Genomic DNA, 14,379 nt, shown 5'->3' on the forward strand with positions numbered 1-14,379 from the left:
CTTCCACAAAAAAAAAGACAGAACACCTCCTCAGAAGTAAAGTAGAGCTTCAAAAATAAAAACAAAAGTCAGGGTAAAGCAGTTGTCTCCCTAAGACAATTTGATAAGACCCTAGGAAAGATTCAACTTCCAGGGGCTGAAGTTGGACCTGAGTGAAGTGCAAACACCTCCAGGGGAGTCTGCAGAATCAACAAACGGCAAGCCTTGGGGGCAACTGGGTTCAGAGGCAACCTCAGTCTTAGAAAACTTTCCTCTCCCAGACAGTGTCAGTGGTTTGCTGGTTGAGTAGGAGAAAAATGAAGGACCTTCCTCTGTAAAGGGATGCCAAGCACAACCATGCTGACCAAACCCTTCCAGGTGTGTGGTTGTTGGGGAAAAGGAGCTAGCATACTCCTGGTGAGAGCAATAACAGAGACCAGCTGGCTGTGGGCACCTGAAGGAGAGCAGAGTCTTTGGTTTCAGTTCCAGGGCAGAGAGGACAGCTTTAGTTTGCAGCCATGTGAGGGACTGCAGGGAGCAAGATCATTTGCAGGACAGCATGGTTGGGGGTCCTAGCCATGGCTTAGAATTGGAGAGGAGGCCCCAAGGTTGAGCCCTGGGTCAGATCTCAGTAAGAAGGACCTGAGGCTTGAGGCATCATTCCCCATACTTCATGACTAGAACTTGATAATATTAATAGCTGCTAAAAATAAATAAATAAATAAAGCCAAATAAAAATTAAATGAGTACACAAAGAAGAAAGAATTCTACCATAGATAGTTACTGGGGATAGAGGAGATCTGGTTTCATATTCAAAGAAAGATAATGGGGCTTTTTAAAAAAAAAAGCCACTGCTATTTGAATGAGAAATGTGAAATGATCACAAGCACAAAAAAAGAACTCTTGGAAGAACTTTAAGAAGACTTCAAAAATCAAATAAGAGAAATCAAGGAAAAATTAGGGGAAAAAAATAAGACCAAACCAAGAAAGTCATAAAAAGAAAGTCAATCAACTTGAAATAATCAAAAACTTAAGGAAGAAAATAATTCCTTGAAAACTAGAATTGGGTAAGGGGAAACTAATGACACTGTAAGACATTAAGAAATAATAAAGCAATATCAAAAGAATCAAAAAACAGAAGAGAATGTGAAACATCTCATCAGAAAAACAACTGATCTGGAGAACAGATCAGGGAGAAGTATGTAAGAGTAGACAAACTACCTAAAAATTACAATAAAAAGAGTATCTTGATAAAATATTACAAGAAATTATCAAGGGAAATTGCCCTGAAGTTCTAGAACAAGAGTGCAAAGCAGAAATAGAAAAATCTACCAATTGCTACCTCAAAGACATACCAGGAGGAAAACTTACAGGAATATCATAGCCAAGTTTCAAAGCTCCCAGGTTAAGGAGAAAATGTTGGAAGCAACAAGAAAAAATTTTAAATACCGTGGAGCTATGATAAGGATTATACAAGACTTAACAGCTACTATATTGAAAGATTACAAGTCTTGGAATGCATATTTTGTAGAGCAAAAGAGCTGGGGTTATGACCAAAGGTAACTTATCCAGAAAAGTTAAATATAATCCTGAATTTTAAAAATGGGCATTTAACAAACTGAAAGACTTTTAGATTTTTGTGACAAAAACTGAAGAATTTAAAAGAAAATTCATCATACAAGATACAGCAGAAATAGAAGGTGAACATTAAAGACCAATTATAAGGGACTCGATCAGGTCAAATTGTTTATTTTTTATATGTAAAAATATTATGAGTACTCATGACTGTCATCATTATTTGGGTAATTTGAAAGAAAGCCTTGGGCTGAGCTGAGTATGACGGGATGATTCTAAAAGAAATAAAACTGTATAGGGAGAGATAAAAAGTAGTAATTAGCTCATACAAATGAGGCATAAAAGGAAAATTGATACAGAAGAAGCTAGTAGCGGGGAAGGCAGATGGTGCTGGAACCTTACTCTCATTGGGAGTGGGTTGAAGAGGGAACAACATATATATTTAGAAGAGTATAAAAGTCTTCTAAATTTAGAAAAAAAAATAAGAGGGCAAGGGGATAGGGCAGAGGGAGGGACTCTTAGAAGGGTGGATAGGTTTAGGAATAGGAGGGCAAGGTAGCAGGAAGAAGTGGAGAAGTGAGGAGGGATAAGGTAAATAATGTGAGAAGGATAGTGAGGAAAAATAGGAAGGAGGAAAATGCACAAGTAATTATAGCTTAGAATGTGAATAGGATGAATTTACCCACAAAATGGAAATGGATAGAAGATTAAAATTTTGAATTTGACAATTTGTGGCTTTCAGAAAACACTATTAAAATGAGAGATACACACAAAAACAAAATAAAAGACAAGAGTAGAATTTATGTAAAAATAGCAGAGATACTAATCATGATCTCACACAAAGTTAAAGTTAAAATAGATTTTACCAAAAGAGAAAAATAGGAAACTACACTGTGTCAGTGATATTATTCAATATTGTTTTAGAACTTTTATAATAACTAGGCAGTATAAAATACCTGAGAGTATACCTGCCTGAACAGACACAGGAACTTTATGAAAATAAGCCTAAAACACTTTTTATACACATAAAGTCAGATCTAAATAATTGAAGTAATATTTATTGTTCATGGGTAGGTAAAGCCAATATAATTTTTTTAAATGACAATCTTACCTAACTAATCTATTTATTTAATGCCATCCCAATTAAATTACTAAAACAATATCTGAGTTAGAAAAAATAATAACAAAGCTTATTTGAAAGAACAAAAAGTCAGGAATTTCAAAGAAACCAGGGAAAAAAAGATGTAAAGGAAGCAGATTCAGCAGTATCAGACCTTAAACTATATTGTAAGGTGACAACATTGTTAAAGGATAAAATAGGTAATTTTGGTTGTTTTAAATTAAAATTTTCTTGTATAAATAAAACCTATGTAGCCAAGAACAGAAGGAATGCATAAAATGGGGGAAACTTTGATAGACTGTGTCAGATAGGATTTAATTGGGTTGGAATATTGCTGTGTGTAGGAAATGATGAGTTGGTTGATTTAGAAAAAAACATGGAAAGACTTGGACCTATGAAGTCAAATGCTATCCACCTTCAGAGAAACAGATGACAAGTGGAAATAAGCATAGTATGGCCTTACATATATGTGTATGAGTATATGTGTGTATATAAATATGTTTATAGATAGCTATCCATATCTATCCACCTATATGTGTGTACGTATATCTATATACAGTTATATATCCTCATTTAATTGTAACCTTCTTTGGAGGGGGCAAGTGGAAAAACAAAAGTAAAAAGTTCACAGCAGAGAACAAAAGAAAACCTCCAAGGAAGCAAAGAAAAGCTGGATGGCTTTAAAAACAATGTGTAGTATTTTTTATATAGGTTTTCTTGAAATGGAAATTTATTGTTTTATATTGAATCCTCTCTTATGTTCTGCTATGTACATGCTAATGTTTTTTTCTCATTTTGTATTTCTTTAAAATATATTAAAAAATTTACCCCTAGAAAAAATGAAATCTAGAGCTGAGGTGTCTGTCAAGTCCAACACAGACCATGACATCAGCTGAACAAGATGCCCAACAGAGAACAGAGAATCCCAGGAGACAGTCAGAGGGAGGGAATAAACATAGTCAATGAGCCCAGGTGCAGGCCCAGGAGAAATCATTTTATAGGAGGAATTAGGCCCACAGAGAATAATAAGATAACATTACCAGGAGGCATAGGCAACCCATCGTTATCAGTAACATCAGTTGGCCCTCCACACATATCCCCTGGTTCCATAGGCCACTGACATGAGTTCCTAATGTATGTCCACTCTTTCTACTGATGAGGGTAGGAGACCTAGGAGAAAGGGAAAAGGAATAAGCATTTATTAAACACCTACTATGTGCCAAGCACTATGTTAAGTACTTTGCAAATATCTCATTCGATCCTCACAACAACCCCGTGAGATAGGTGGAATTATTATCCCCATTTTATAATTGAGGAAACTGAAGCAGACAGAGGTATATGACTTTGGGGTTCAATGTGCCCTCTGTTAATGGGGAAATGTTCTGTTGCTGCTTTTATTACTATGCAGCTTCATTAAAAAAATAAAACAACTATGTCCTCATCGAGGGGCTATAGGGTATAATATTGGATTCTATGGTAGCTATTCTGGGAGCCCACAGTGTGAGAGGGTGGTAACCTGGGTGGCTGCAAATGAAAAATAAAAACAAAATATCTCCTTTTAAGGAGCTTGTCTTCTATAGACAAGTAAACTGAGAAATAAGGGATAAAATGACTTGTCCAAGATTTTGCAAAATAAGAAGTAGCAAAACCAGGATTCAAACTCAGGGCTCTTGACTTCACATTCAGTGGTTCTAACATTATAATGATTAGTAGCTAGACCCAAAGGATAAAACCTATGTGACCTGAAGCTATGATTAAAGATTAAATATGATGATATACATTGAGATGGGATGGTATTGCGTCTTCAGTTTTTGTTGTTCATTGTTCATCGTTCAGTTTCATAGAGGACCGATAACACCATGGGGTAATATCTTGATTACTGCGTGAATTGGATTTAAGTGAGGCAGAGTGGCCCAAAGTCATCAGTCTTACTCTCTCTTTCTGACTCATCAAAATCCAGTGTCAAGACGAAAGTCAAGACATCTAGCAGTGTCCCAGGATGCAATGGATGACCTTGGCTTCTTCAATGTCTAACCAAGTTCTAAGTGCTCCACAGTGCCTGCTTCAGACACCTGCATGGCCTGTGGAACAAATTGTTCTCATCTGCTCATTCTGTTGGAGGAAGTTTTCACATGCATGGGGTAGACATCCTGCTAACTCACAGATGAGTTTGCGGTCTGTTGGTTACCTTCAACGTGGTTTCACCTGTCTGCCAAGATGATTTTACTGGTGTATGGCCACTTCACATGCTACAGCTTCCTGGAGCCACAGATGAGAATTGGGAGACAAAGGTGGATGAGCAGCCCTGAAAAGAGCTTGGCAAGCTAAAAACACCTGAGGACTGCTGCTGTGAATAATTTTAAGGGCCTAATCATGTAGTACAATGAACTCTATTCAGAACTAAACAATGTTCAATAAAGTAAAGCATAACATTCATAGCAACATCCTTAAGCAAAACATATCATTTTGTATATGTATGTGTGTGTATGTATATATATATATATATATATATATATATATATATATATATATATATATATATATATATATATCTTATAACACTTAGTATGTCATATGGCACATAGCATATATCATTGCATTCAGTGGCATTCCCCAAAATACTTGTTTACACAATAGGGGGTCTCAGGCTAGTGTCTTCCCTAGCATAACACATTACACAGCATATATCATTGCATCCCCAAAATCAGGGGGTCCCAGGCTAGAGTCTTCCCTATCACAAGATATCCTTAAGGGGTAGCAGAAAACACCACACCATCCATCCCTAGGTCACAGTAAGAACAATCTCCTTAATCAATACCAAGTGTCCAAGTAAAGTCCTCTTTCATCTTAACTTGATGTGGACTTCAAAGTCCCATGGCTCTTCCTCTGCGGGCTGACTGCTCCCTTGGACTCTTGCCTGGATTCACATGTAGGAAGCTCTCCACTCCTGCTCCAGGTCTCAGCTCATGAGGACTGCTCCACTCCAAGCTCTCCCTGCTCCTACCCAACAGCCAGCTCCAGGGGCTCCTGCCCGCAGCTTCTGCCTCTGGGAAAACAAAGCTCAACAGGGCAATAGCAACACTGACACACCACCAGCACTGTCATCTCAATCCACCTCCAAACAGCTCAGTTCACTTGAACAGCTCTTAAAAGGGGTTAAGCTAAGCTTCTTCCCATGGGCAGGTTTCTGCCCTACAGCTCTATTTGCTTTCAAAATCCAGTGGCTCCTTCAGCAAGTCTCGGCCATCAGAGGTCTCCTCTTCACTCTCAGAGGTCTAGTCTCCGCATTCTCTTCTTCTCAATGCTGGCTCACCCCTTCAACACTGGCTCTCAATGTCTGCTTTCTCAACACCAGCTCTCTTTATATACAGTTCTACTCAGCATCTGATTGGCTAGAGCCCACATGTACATGTCTGATTGGCTAGATCCCACTTGCATATATCTAAATGGCTCAGTGCAGAGGCATGTAAGACTGAGGCTGGGAAACTGAATAACACACAGAAAAACAGCAAAAAATCCCACTTTGCTTGCTGTTACACAAGCCCTCATATCTAAGGTGCTAGTCTTCCCTGAATACCCCATATACACACAGTAATATTAAACCAAAGAGCAAGTGCTCAGAAGTCGCTACAATAAACAGAAAAAAGAAGATATTGGTGAGTTGAGGAGAGCTGGGCAAAAAGTTAAAGAGTAGTATTTAGTTACAAGAGGTTGCAGCATGGCAAAGCTGTGCATTTATTAAGCACTTACTATGTCCCCAGCATCGTGCTAAGAAGTGGCCTATTAGCTATAGGATGAGACAGAAAAGTTGGCAGTGAGATGAGATACTGCTAAAAATGAAGGGAGATAGTAATGACTGGATCTTTGTTGCAGAAGGAGGTAATAAACTGCCAGTAGGAATTTCAGGACAAGAGTCACTGAAGGAGGATAACTGTGGGAACATAAAAACACATGGGAGGAGGCGTGGTGAACCATGTTCACCACATTAACTATGACCTCGCCATTTGTATATGGTAGAACTTAAACAGCTCCCCTAGTATAATATATATTAGTATACCCTACTAAATAAATATTACATGATTATCAGTTACATAAATAATGTCATTCCCATTTAGAGATGGGCCACCAGGGACACAGGAAAGCTATTCATGGGTAGCAAAGCAACTCACTGTTGGGAAACCAGCCTTCCATCTCCTTCCTACCTCACCCCCACAAAAATCATTAAAGAAAATCTTGCTTCCATATTCATATAAATTCTTCAGAACTAAGAAGATATGGAATGCAACTTAAGTCATACACCTCTGAGAAGTCAGAACTTCTAAGTCCATTGAACTGTATTCTCTCTAAAGCAAACAAATATGTATCTCTTTTTAAGTTCCTTGAGAGTGGAAACTGTTCGATTCTTTGTCTTCATCTGTAGTGCCTACATAATGCCTGGCACATAGATGGCACTTAAAAATGCTTTTGATTGATTGATGTTTTACTCTAAAAATATCAGAAAAATATTAGAATTCATTTGTCATTTCTCTGACAATTTCTCCTACACTTTGTAGGATAAAGAGAACTCATAGAATAATTCGTGAGATGCCTAAGAGGGCCATGTGTGAAGGGTAGATACAGTCAAGAAAGAGGCTTTCCCCTCCTATTTTTCTCTACATCTAGCCAACATGGCGTTTAGCCACTCTACATAACTAGGGTAGGGAAAATCAGCAGACCTCTGTCCAAAATACAGTTCTCCATTTATTACCTGTGAACAAGAAATGTAACTTCCCTGGACCCCAGTTTCCTCATTTGTAAAATGAGGGTAATAGATTAGACCAGAAGTGTCAAACTCTTTACCCAAAGGCCCAGCGCTCTATCCACCGAACTGTTTAGCTGCCACAAGGAAATTCAAAGCCCACAATTTCTACATAATGTTTATTGTGAGCTACAAGGTTGAATGAGGGTAAATGTATTTATCACACATACCAGTCAAATCACAGCCTCTCAGAGGCATCATTATTATACACTCTTCTGACTCCTTGCCATCTGCTTCGGTCTCTACCAAGAATCAGCCCTGATAATGGCAAAAGGACACAGTTCTCTGTGTGTGTGTGTGTGTGTGTGTGTGTGTGTGTGTGTGTGTGTGTGTGTGTGTATTTTCTTACCAGGACACTGGAAATAGCATTTACCCTTGCTTGTTTCAAGAGGTTTCCTCTAATCACATAATGAAGAGAAAAGAGCTAGAAAGGTTCTACTCAGTGCAGCAGCAGCTCCTCTTACTCTGCGGTAGTCAGCTACGAGCCCCAGCACCCCAGAAAACATGTCAAAGAAACCCACAATTGGCATTGATCTTGGCACCACTTATTCCTGTGTGGGAGTCTTTTAACATGGGAAAGTGGAAATCATTGCTAATGACCAAGGAGACAGGATTACCTCAACTTATGTCACTTACACTGACACAATGTTTGTTAGGTGATGCTGCAAAGAATCAAGTTGCAATGAACCCCACCCCAACATAGTCTTTGATGCCAAATATCTGATTTGTCACAGATTTGATGATGCAATTGTACAATTAGACATGGAGCATTGGCCTTTCATGGTGGTGAATGATGCAGGTCCTAGTAGAATACAAAGTGGAAACCAAAAGTTTTATGCAGAAGTGTCTTCTATGGTCTTGACCAAGATGAAAGAAATTTCTGAAACTCACCTTGGGAAGGTTGTAACAAATGCCTGCTTCAATGATTCCCAACATCAGGCCACCAAAGATGCAGGAGCCATTGCTGCAACGTGCTTTGAATCATCAATGAACCAACTGCTGCTGTTGTTGCTTATGGCTTTCCTGCACAAAAAGGTTGGTGCTGAGAGAAATGTGTTCATCTTTTACCTTAGAGCTGGCACTTTCAATGTCTCTCTTCTTACCATTGAAGATGGCATCTTTGAAGTCAATTCCACAGCTGGGGATACCTACTTCAGTGGGGAAGACTTTGATAACTGCATGGTCAACCATTTGATTCTGAGTTCAAGCAAAAGCACAAGAAGGGCATCAGTGAAAACAAAAATACTATCTGCCTTCTGCACACCACTTGTGAAGTACCCAGGCCAGTACTGAGACTGACTCCCTCTATAAAGGTATAGACTTCTGTACCTCTACCGCCCATGCCCATTTTGAAGAGCTGAATGCTGAGCTCTTCCATGTCATATTGGACCCTGTGTGAAAGGTCCTAAGAGAGGCCAAGATAGATAAATCACAGATGCATGACATCATCTTGGTGGGTGGCTCCACTTAGATCCCCAAAATCCAAAAGCTTCTATAGGATTTTTTCAATGGCAAGGAACTCAACAAGAGTATCAATCCTAGTGAGGCTTTTCCTATGGTGCAGGTGTCCCAGCTGCCACTTGTCCGGAAATAAATCTGAGTTATGTGCAGGAATTACTATTGTTGGACACCATTCCTCTTTCCCTTGGAATTGAAACTGCTGGTGAAGTTAGGACAGTTCTCATCAAACACAATACCACCATCCCCACCAAGCAGATGCAGACCTTTACCATGTACTCAGAAGACCAGCCTGGTGTGCTTATTCAGGTTTATGAAGGTGAGAGAGAGAGCAATGACACAGGCAAGTTTGAGCTCACAAGACACCCCTGCCCCCATCTCCCAGGGGTATTTCTCAAGTTGAAGTAACACTTGACATTGATGCAAATGCATCCTCAATCTTTCTGCATTGGATAAGAGAACAGACAAGGAGAATATCGCCATCATCAATGACAAAGGTTGTCTGAGCAAAGAAGACATTGAGTCCAGGAAGATGAGAAATACAAGACTGAAGATGAGAAACATAGAGGCAAGGTATCTTTCAAGAATTCTCTTGAATATTGTGCTTTCATGAAACATGAAAACTACCATAAAAAATAAGAAAGTCCAAGGCAAAATTGGTGATGAAGACAAACAGAAGACCCTTTACAAGTGTAATGAAATAGTCAACTGAGTGAATAAGAACCAGATTGCTGAAAAGGAAGAATCTGAGCATCAACAGAAAACATTGAAGGTTTGCAACCTTATCATTACTAAGTTGTACCAGAGTCCAGGGGGCATGCCTGGTGGGTTCCCAGGTGGCAGAAGGTGCTGCTTCCAGCCCCACCATTGAAAAGGTCGACTAAACACAGTGGAAGAGAGAGCATTCCACACAGCTTTCCAAAAATTGAAGGACTTAAATTTATAGCCAAGACAGCAACAGTTTAAAAGTAACATTTAAGCTACTATGTAAATCTGGGCATTCTAAATACTTAAATGTGTGCAGAGGGAGAGAAGTGAACAACATCGCACTTTATCAGTACTGTAAACCAGTGGAAATGCAATTCTCGTCTTGAAGAATAAAATCTACTTAAAATTGGCACCATAAAAAAAAGAAAAGAGGTAGAAAGGATGCTGCATTTAGAGTTAGAGGATCTCAGTGCAAATCCTGGCCTTTAATTTACTGCCTGCATAACCTTGGAAAGTAACTAGATCTTGCTGTACTTCAATTTCCTTACTGTCACAGGAGAAGACTGTAGTAGATTAGTCTCCAAGGTCCTCTCCAGCTCTAAAGCCACGATCCCATGAAGCAATATTGTTCCTAAATAGAAATATAAGCCTTCCCCAGAGCCCACCTTTGATGCAAAGAGACCTCTCCTGCTCAGAAAAATAACAACAGTGACAATGATGGTGACAATGACAACAAACCTGACCTGAGTGAGTGACATCTGGCAAAAAGAGAAATCACTTTTGTCTACTAGTCAGAACAGTTTCTTCTCACCCTTGTTTTCATCGAAGCTCATGTGCAGCTTGCATAAATATTACATGAAACCTGCTTGCAAAAAAGTCACCAGCTCTGTTGATTTCAATACATAGCAGATGAATAACAGAGGGCAAAACCTCCCCTTTTTTTTTTAACCTTCACAGACCGTTCATTTTTGTATCAAAAGACAGGAAGTGACCTTATTCTAATTGGGATATCGTGAATGTACTTTCTTGTAGGATTAAGACCTTGACACTCAGCCAGTTGAGTATCTCCACATGGGCTATGATCTAGTACACAATACAATAAATTGCTGATCAGGTGCTTGGGAATGGGCCAAGACACATAATTTGAATGGAAGGGACACAAGAGTCTCCCTCTTTTTAAGCTTTTATCTTTTGTAGTGTCCTCGGTGTTTGTGGAATTATACAACCAGCTGACATTTCTAGCCCTTTAGGAAGTTCTTCCAAAAGAGGCCAATCTTGCTGAGTTTATAAATAAAATGTGGAACCATGAGGCTAAATGTTTTCCAGCACATTTTGGTGGACAGGCTGGCAGGGTTGGCTGCATAAGAAAGATTTTCACCCTGCATGAGATCTAAACTTGTATCTGTCAAGGCTGACTTGCTAAAAATTGTTCCTTAATTTCCACCACAGAGCATGTTAGTTGTGTCACGTAGAATTTTCTCTAAATGGAAATCCCTTTACTGCATGGCTCTGGGAACTTGGAATACACCACAACACCTTGGGAGGGCCCTTCTTTCCCCCAGCTCTTTTTTCATCATACTAATTTACAATCCAAAGTACAGTTTAGCTTGGAAGGTTCCAATTTAATTAGTCCCAATTGGGAACAATACCTCTAGTTCCTGGAATTCTACTAGAAGATGCCCCCTCAGCCTCATTCACCATCACATTTCAATGAGTTAGATCCACTGGGGGAAAGGAGATGACACATTAAGGGAAGTAGAAACTAGTAATTGAGTCTCCATATATGAGTACTTTAAATCTTTGTAGTATATTGTTTGCTTTCCAAAATAAATATTAAGCTGGGGATATTGAGCAGACATTGATCACTATTTAGAGAAACCTCTAGGTCAAAAGTTCTCAACCAGATGTCCATGAACTTATTTTTTTATTTGCTTGCTCTATTTTAACATAATTAGTATTCTTTGTAATTCTATGTATTTTAGTTCATGCATTTAAAAATATTCAGAGAAAGGGTCTATAAGCTTCACCAATATTGCTAAAGGGGTCCATGATGCAAAAAAAAGGTTAAGAACCCCTGCTCTGTACATCTTTCAAAAGGCAAATTCCTCAACCCCAACAATATAAAGATCAATGAGAATCTACAGTATTACTTCTATTTCCACTTTCTGCTCCAATGATTTATTTTTTAAAAATATCTTGTTATAGATTTGCTTTTGGTTTGGGTCATTTAGACAGAATCCTTAGAGGCAAAAGCTGTGTCACATCTACTCTTGCAGAGTACCTGGCACACAATCAAAATATGAATTGCTGGTAATGATGCCTTGGTCATATTTGTGATGAAGATTTTTTAGTTTGCTTTTCAGAACTAAATTTTAGATCCACTGGTCCTTTACCAGTCAGAAGGTCTAAGAATGTAACAGATTTGTTTCTCTCAGGTTTCTTCACACAGTATTTTGGTATTTGTCTTGTCAAGTCAACAAACAATTATTAAGCATTTATTATCCGCCAATCACATTGCTAAGTAGTGGACATAAAAATAAAGACAAAAACAATTCAAGCTCTCAAGGAGCTCATATTGAAATGAACATGAAAACACCAAGTAAAGTCACCAATGATCTTTTAATTGCCAAATCCAACCACCTTTTTCCTATCTTCATTCTTTTTGACCCTTCTTCAGCCTTTGTCACTGTCAATCACTCTCTTTACTTTAATATTGTCTTAGCTCTAGGTTTTCATGACACTTCTCTCTCCTGGTTTTCCTCCTACCCATGTGACAATTCCTTCTCAGTCTCCTTTGCCAGATCTTCATCCAAATCTCACACACAAACACATACAGAGAGAGAGAGAGAGAATTTTAAAATAGATCCTGGAGATAATAGGAAGTCACTGGCATTTCTTGACTAGGGGAGTAACATGGTAAAATTTTCACTTCATCCTCACTGCAACCTCCAGTCCCCCCACCCCTCAGTTCTTTTTTAAGTCATCACCCCTGCACTAGCTATAATCTCCTTCCTTTCCCTAAAACACCCTTTGGTGAATCAGTTCAATTCCATATTTTCTTCTCCTGTCAAGTCTCTTGCCTCTTATCTTATCATTGATCTAGCCCTGCCATGCCTCCACCTTGGATTACTCCCACCATTTCCTGCCTTCATTCTTATACAAGTGCTATTAGAAAGTCCTGGAGAATATAAAAAAAACTGTATTGACTGGGTCCACTACAAATTTATACTCCATAATTTCACTTGCCTCACTGAGGCAAGATAATCTTTTTATATATTCTTAATTGAATCAATATTCCTCTCCACATAACAGATTTACCAAATGTTTTCAACCCTCCTTAAGCCTTCCATGGGTAATCTTTTCCCCCACCCTCTCAGTAGAGAATCTTGCTTCATATTTCAATGAAAAAAATTGAAGCTATTCATGGAAAGCTCTCTCTTCATCCCCCCACCTTCCTCATCTCATGTCACTCAGATGCCTTCCCCCAAAATAACCCTCCTTCATTTCTCACATGAAGAGGTGGCCCTCCTCCTTGTCAAGGCAAAACCACCTACATGGACAAATGATCTCATTCCATCTCTTCTCCACCAGCAGATAGCCTCCCTCTACCATTCCCAACATCTTGATAATATTCAGTCTCTTCCTGTCTTCTGACTGCTTCACTACTGCCTGCAAACATGCCCACGTCTCCCTACCTTCAAAAAATCCTCCCTTAATCTGTTCATCACCACTAGCTGTCATCCCACACTTCTCCTCTCTTTTGGGGCTAAACTCCTGGAGAATACTGTTTACAATTAGAGCCTTTACTTCCTTTCTTGTAACTCTCTTCTTACAATTTTATAGTCTGGCTTCCAACCTCATTATTCAATTGAAACCACTCTCTCTAAATTCACCAATGATCTTTTAATTGCCAAATCCAACCACCTTTGTCCTACCCTCATTCTTTTTGACCCTTCTTCAGCCTTTGTCGCTGTCAATCACCCTCTTTACTTTAATATTGTCTTATCTCTAGGTTTTCATGACACTTCTCTCTCCTGGTTTTCCTCCTACCCATGTGACAATTCCTTCTCAGTCTCCTTTGCTAGATCTTCATCCAAATCACAACTACTTACAGTGATTATCACTCAAGACTCTGTCCTGGGCCTTCTTCTCTTCTCCCTCTATACTATTTCACATTGTGCTCTCATCAGAAACTGTGGATTAAATTATCATCATTATGCTGAGGATTCTCAAATCTACAAACCTTTCTCCTTTATCTCCAGATTTGCATAACCAACTGCCTATTAGACATGAATGTTTTATACGTATCTTAAACTCAGTAAGTCAGAAACTTACCACATTTTCTTTAAGGCAGCTGGGTGATAGGATGGACAGAGCCCTAGGTCTAGGATTAGGAAAACCTGAGTTTCAATCCAGTCTCAGATACTTACTAACTGAAGGACCCCGGGTAAGTCATTTAACCTCTGTGCCTCAGTTTCCTCAACTGTAAAATGGGGATCATAATAGCAACTATCTCACAGAATTTTTATGAGGAACAACTGAGATAATATTCGTACAGCACTTGGCACAGAACCAAGCACATAGTAGGTGTTTAATAAATGCCTATTTCTTTCCCCTTTCCCAGAAAGATCTCCCCACTTCTGAACTTATCTATTATTGTCAAAGGCATTGACATCCTCTCAGTCCTCCAGGATAACAACCTTTGTGTCAGGCTCAACTTACCATGCTCTCACATCCTACA

Source organism: Trichosurus vulpecula, chromosome 2 (assembly GCF_011100635.1).
Source record: "Trichosurus vulpecula isolate mTriVul1 chromosome 2, mTriVul1.pri, whole genome shotgun sequence".
Taxonomy (NCBI): domain Eukaryota; kingdom Metazoa; phylum Chordata; class Mammalia; order Diprotodontia; family Phalangeridae; genus Trichosurus; species Trichosurus vulpecula.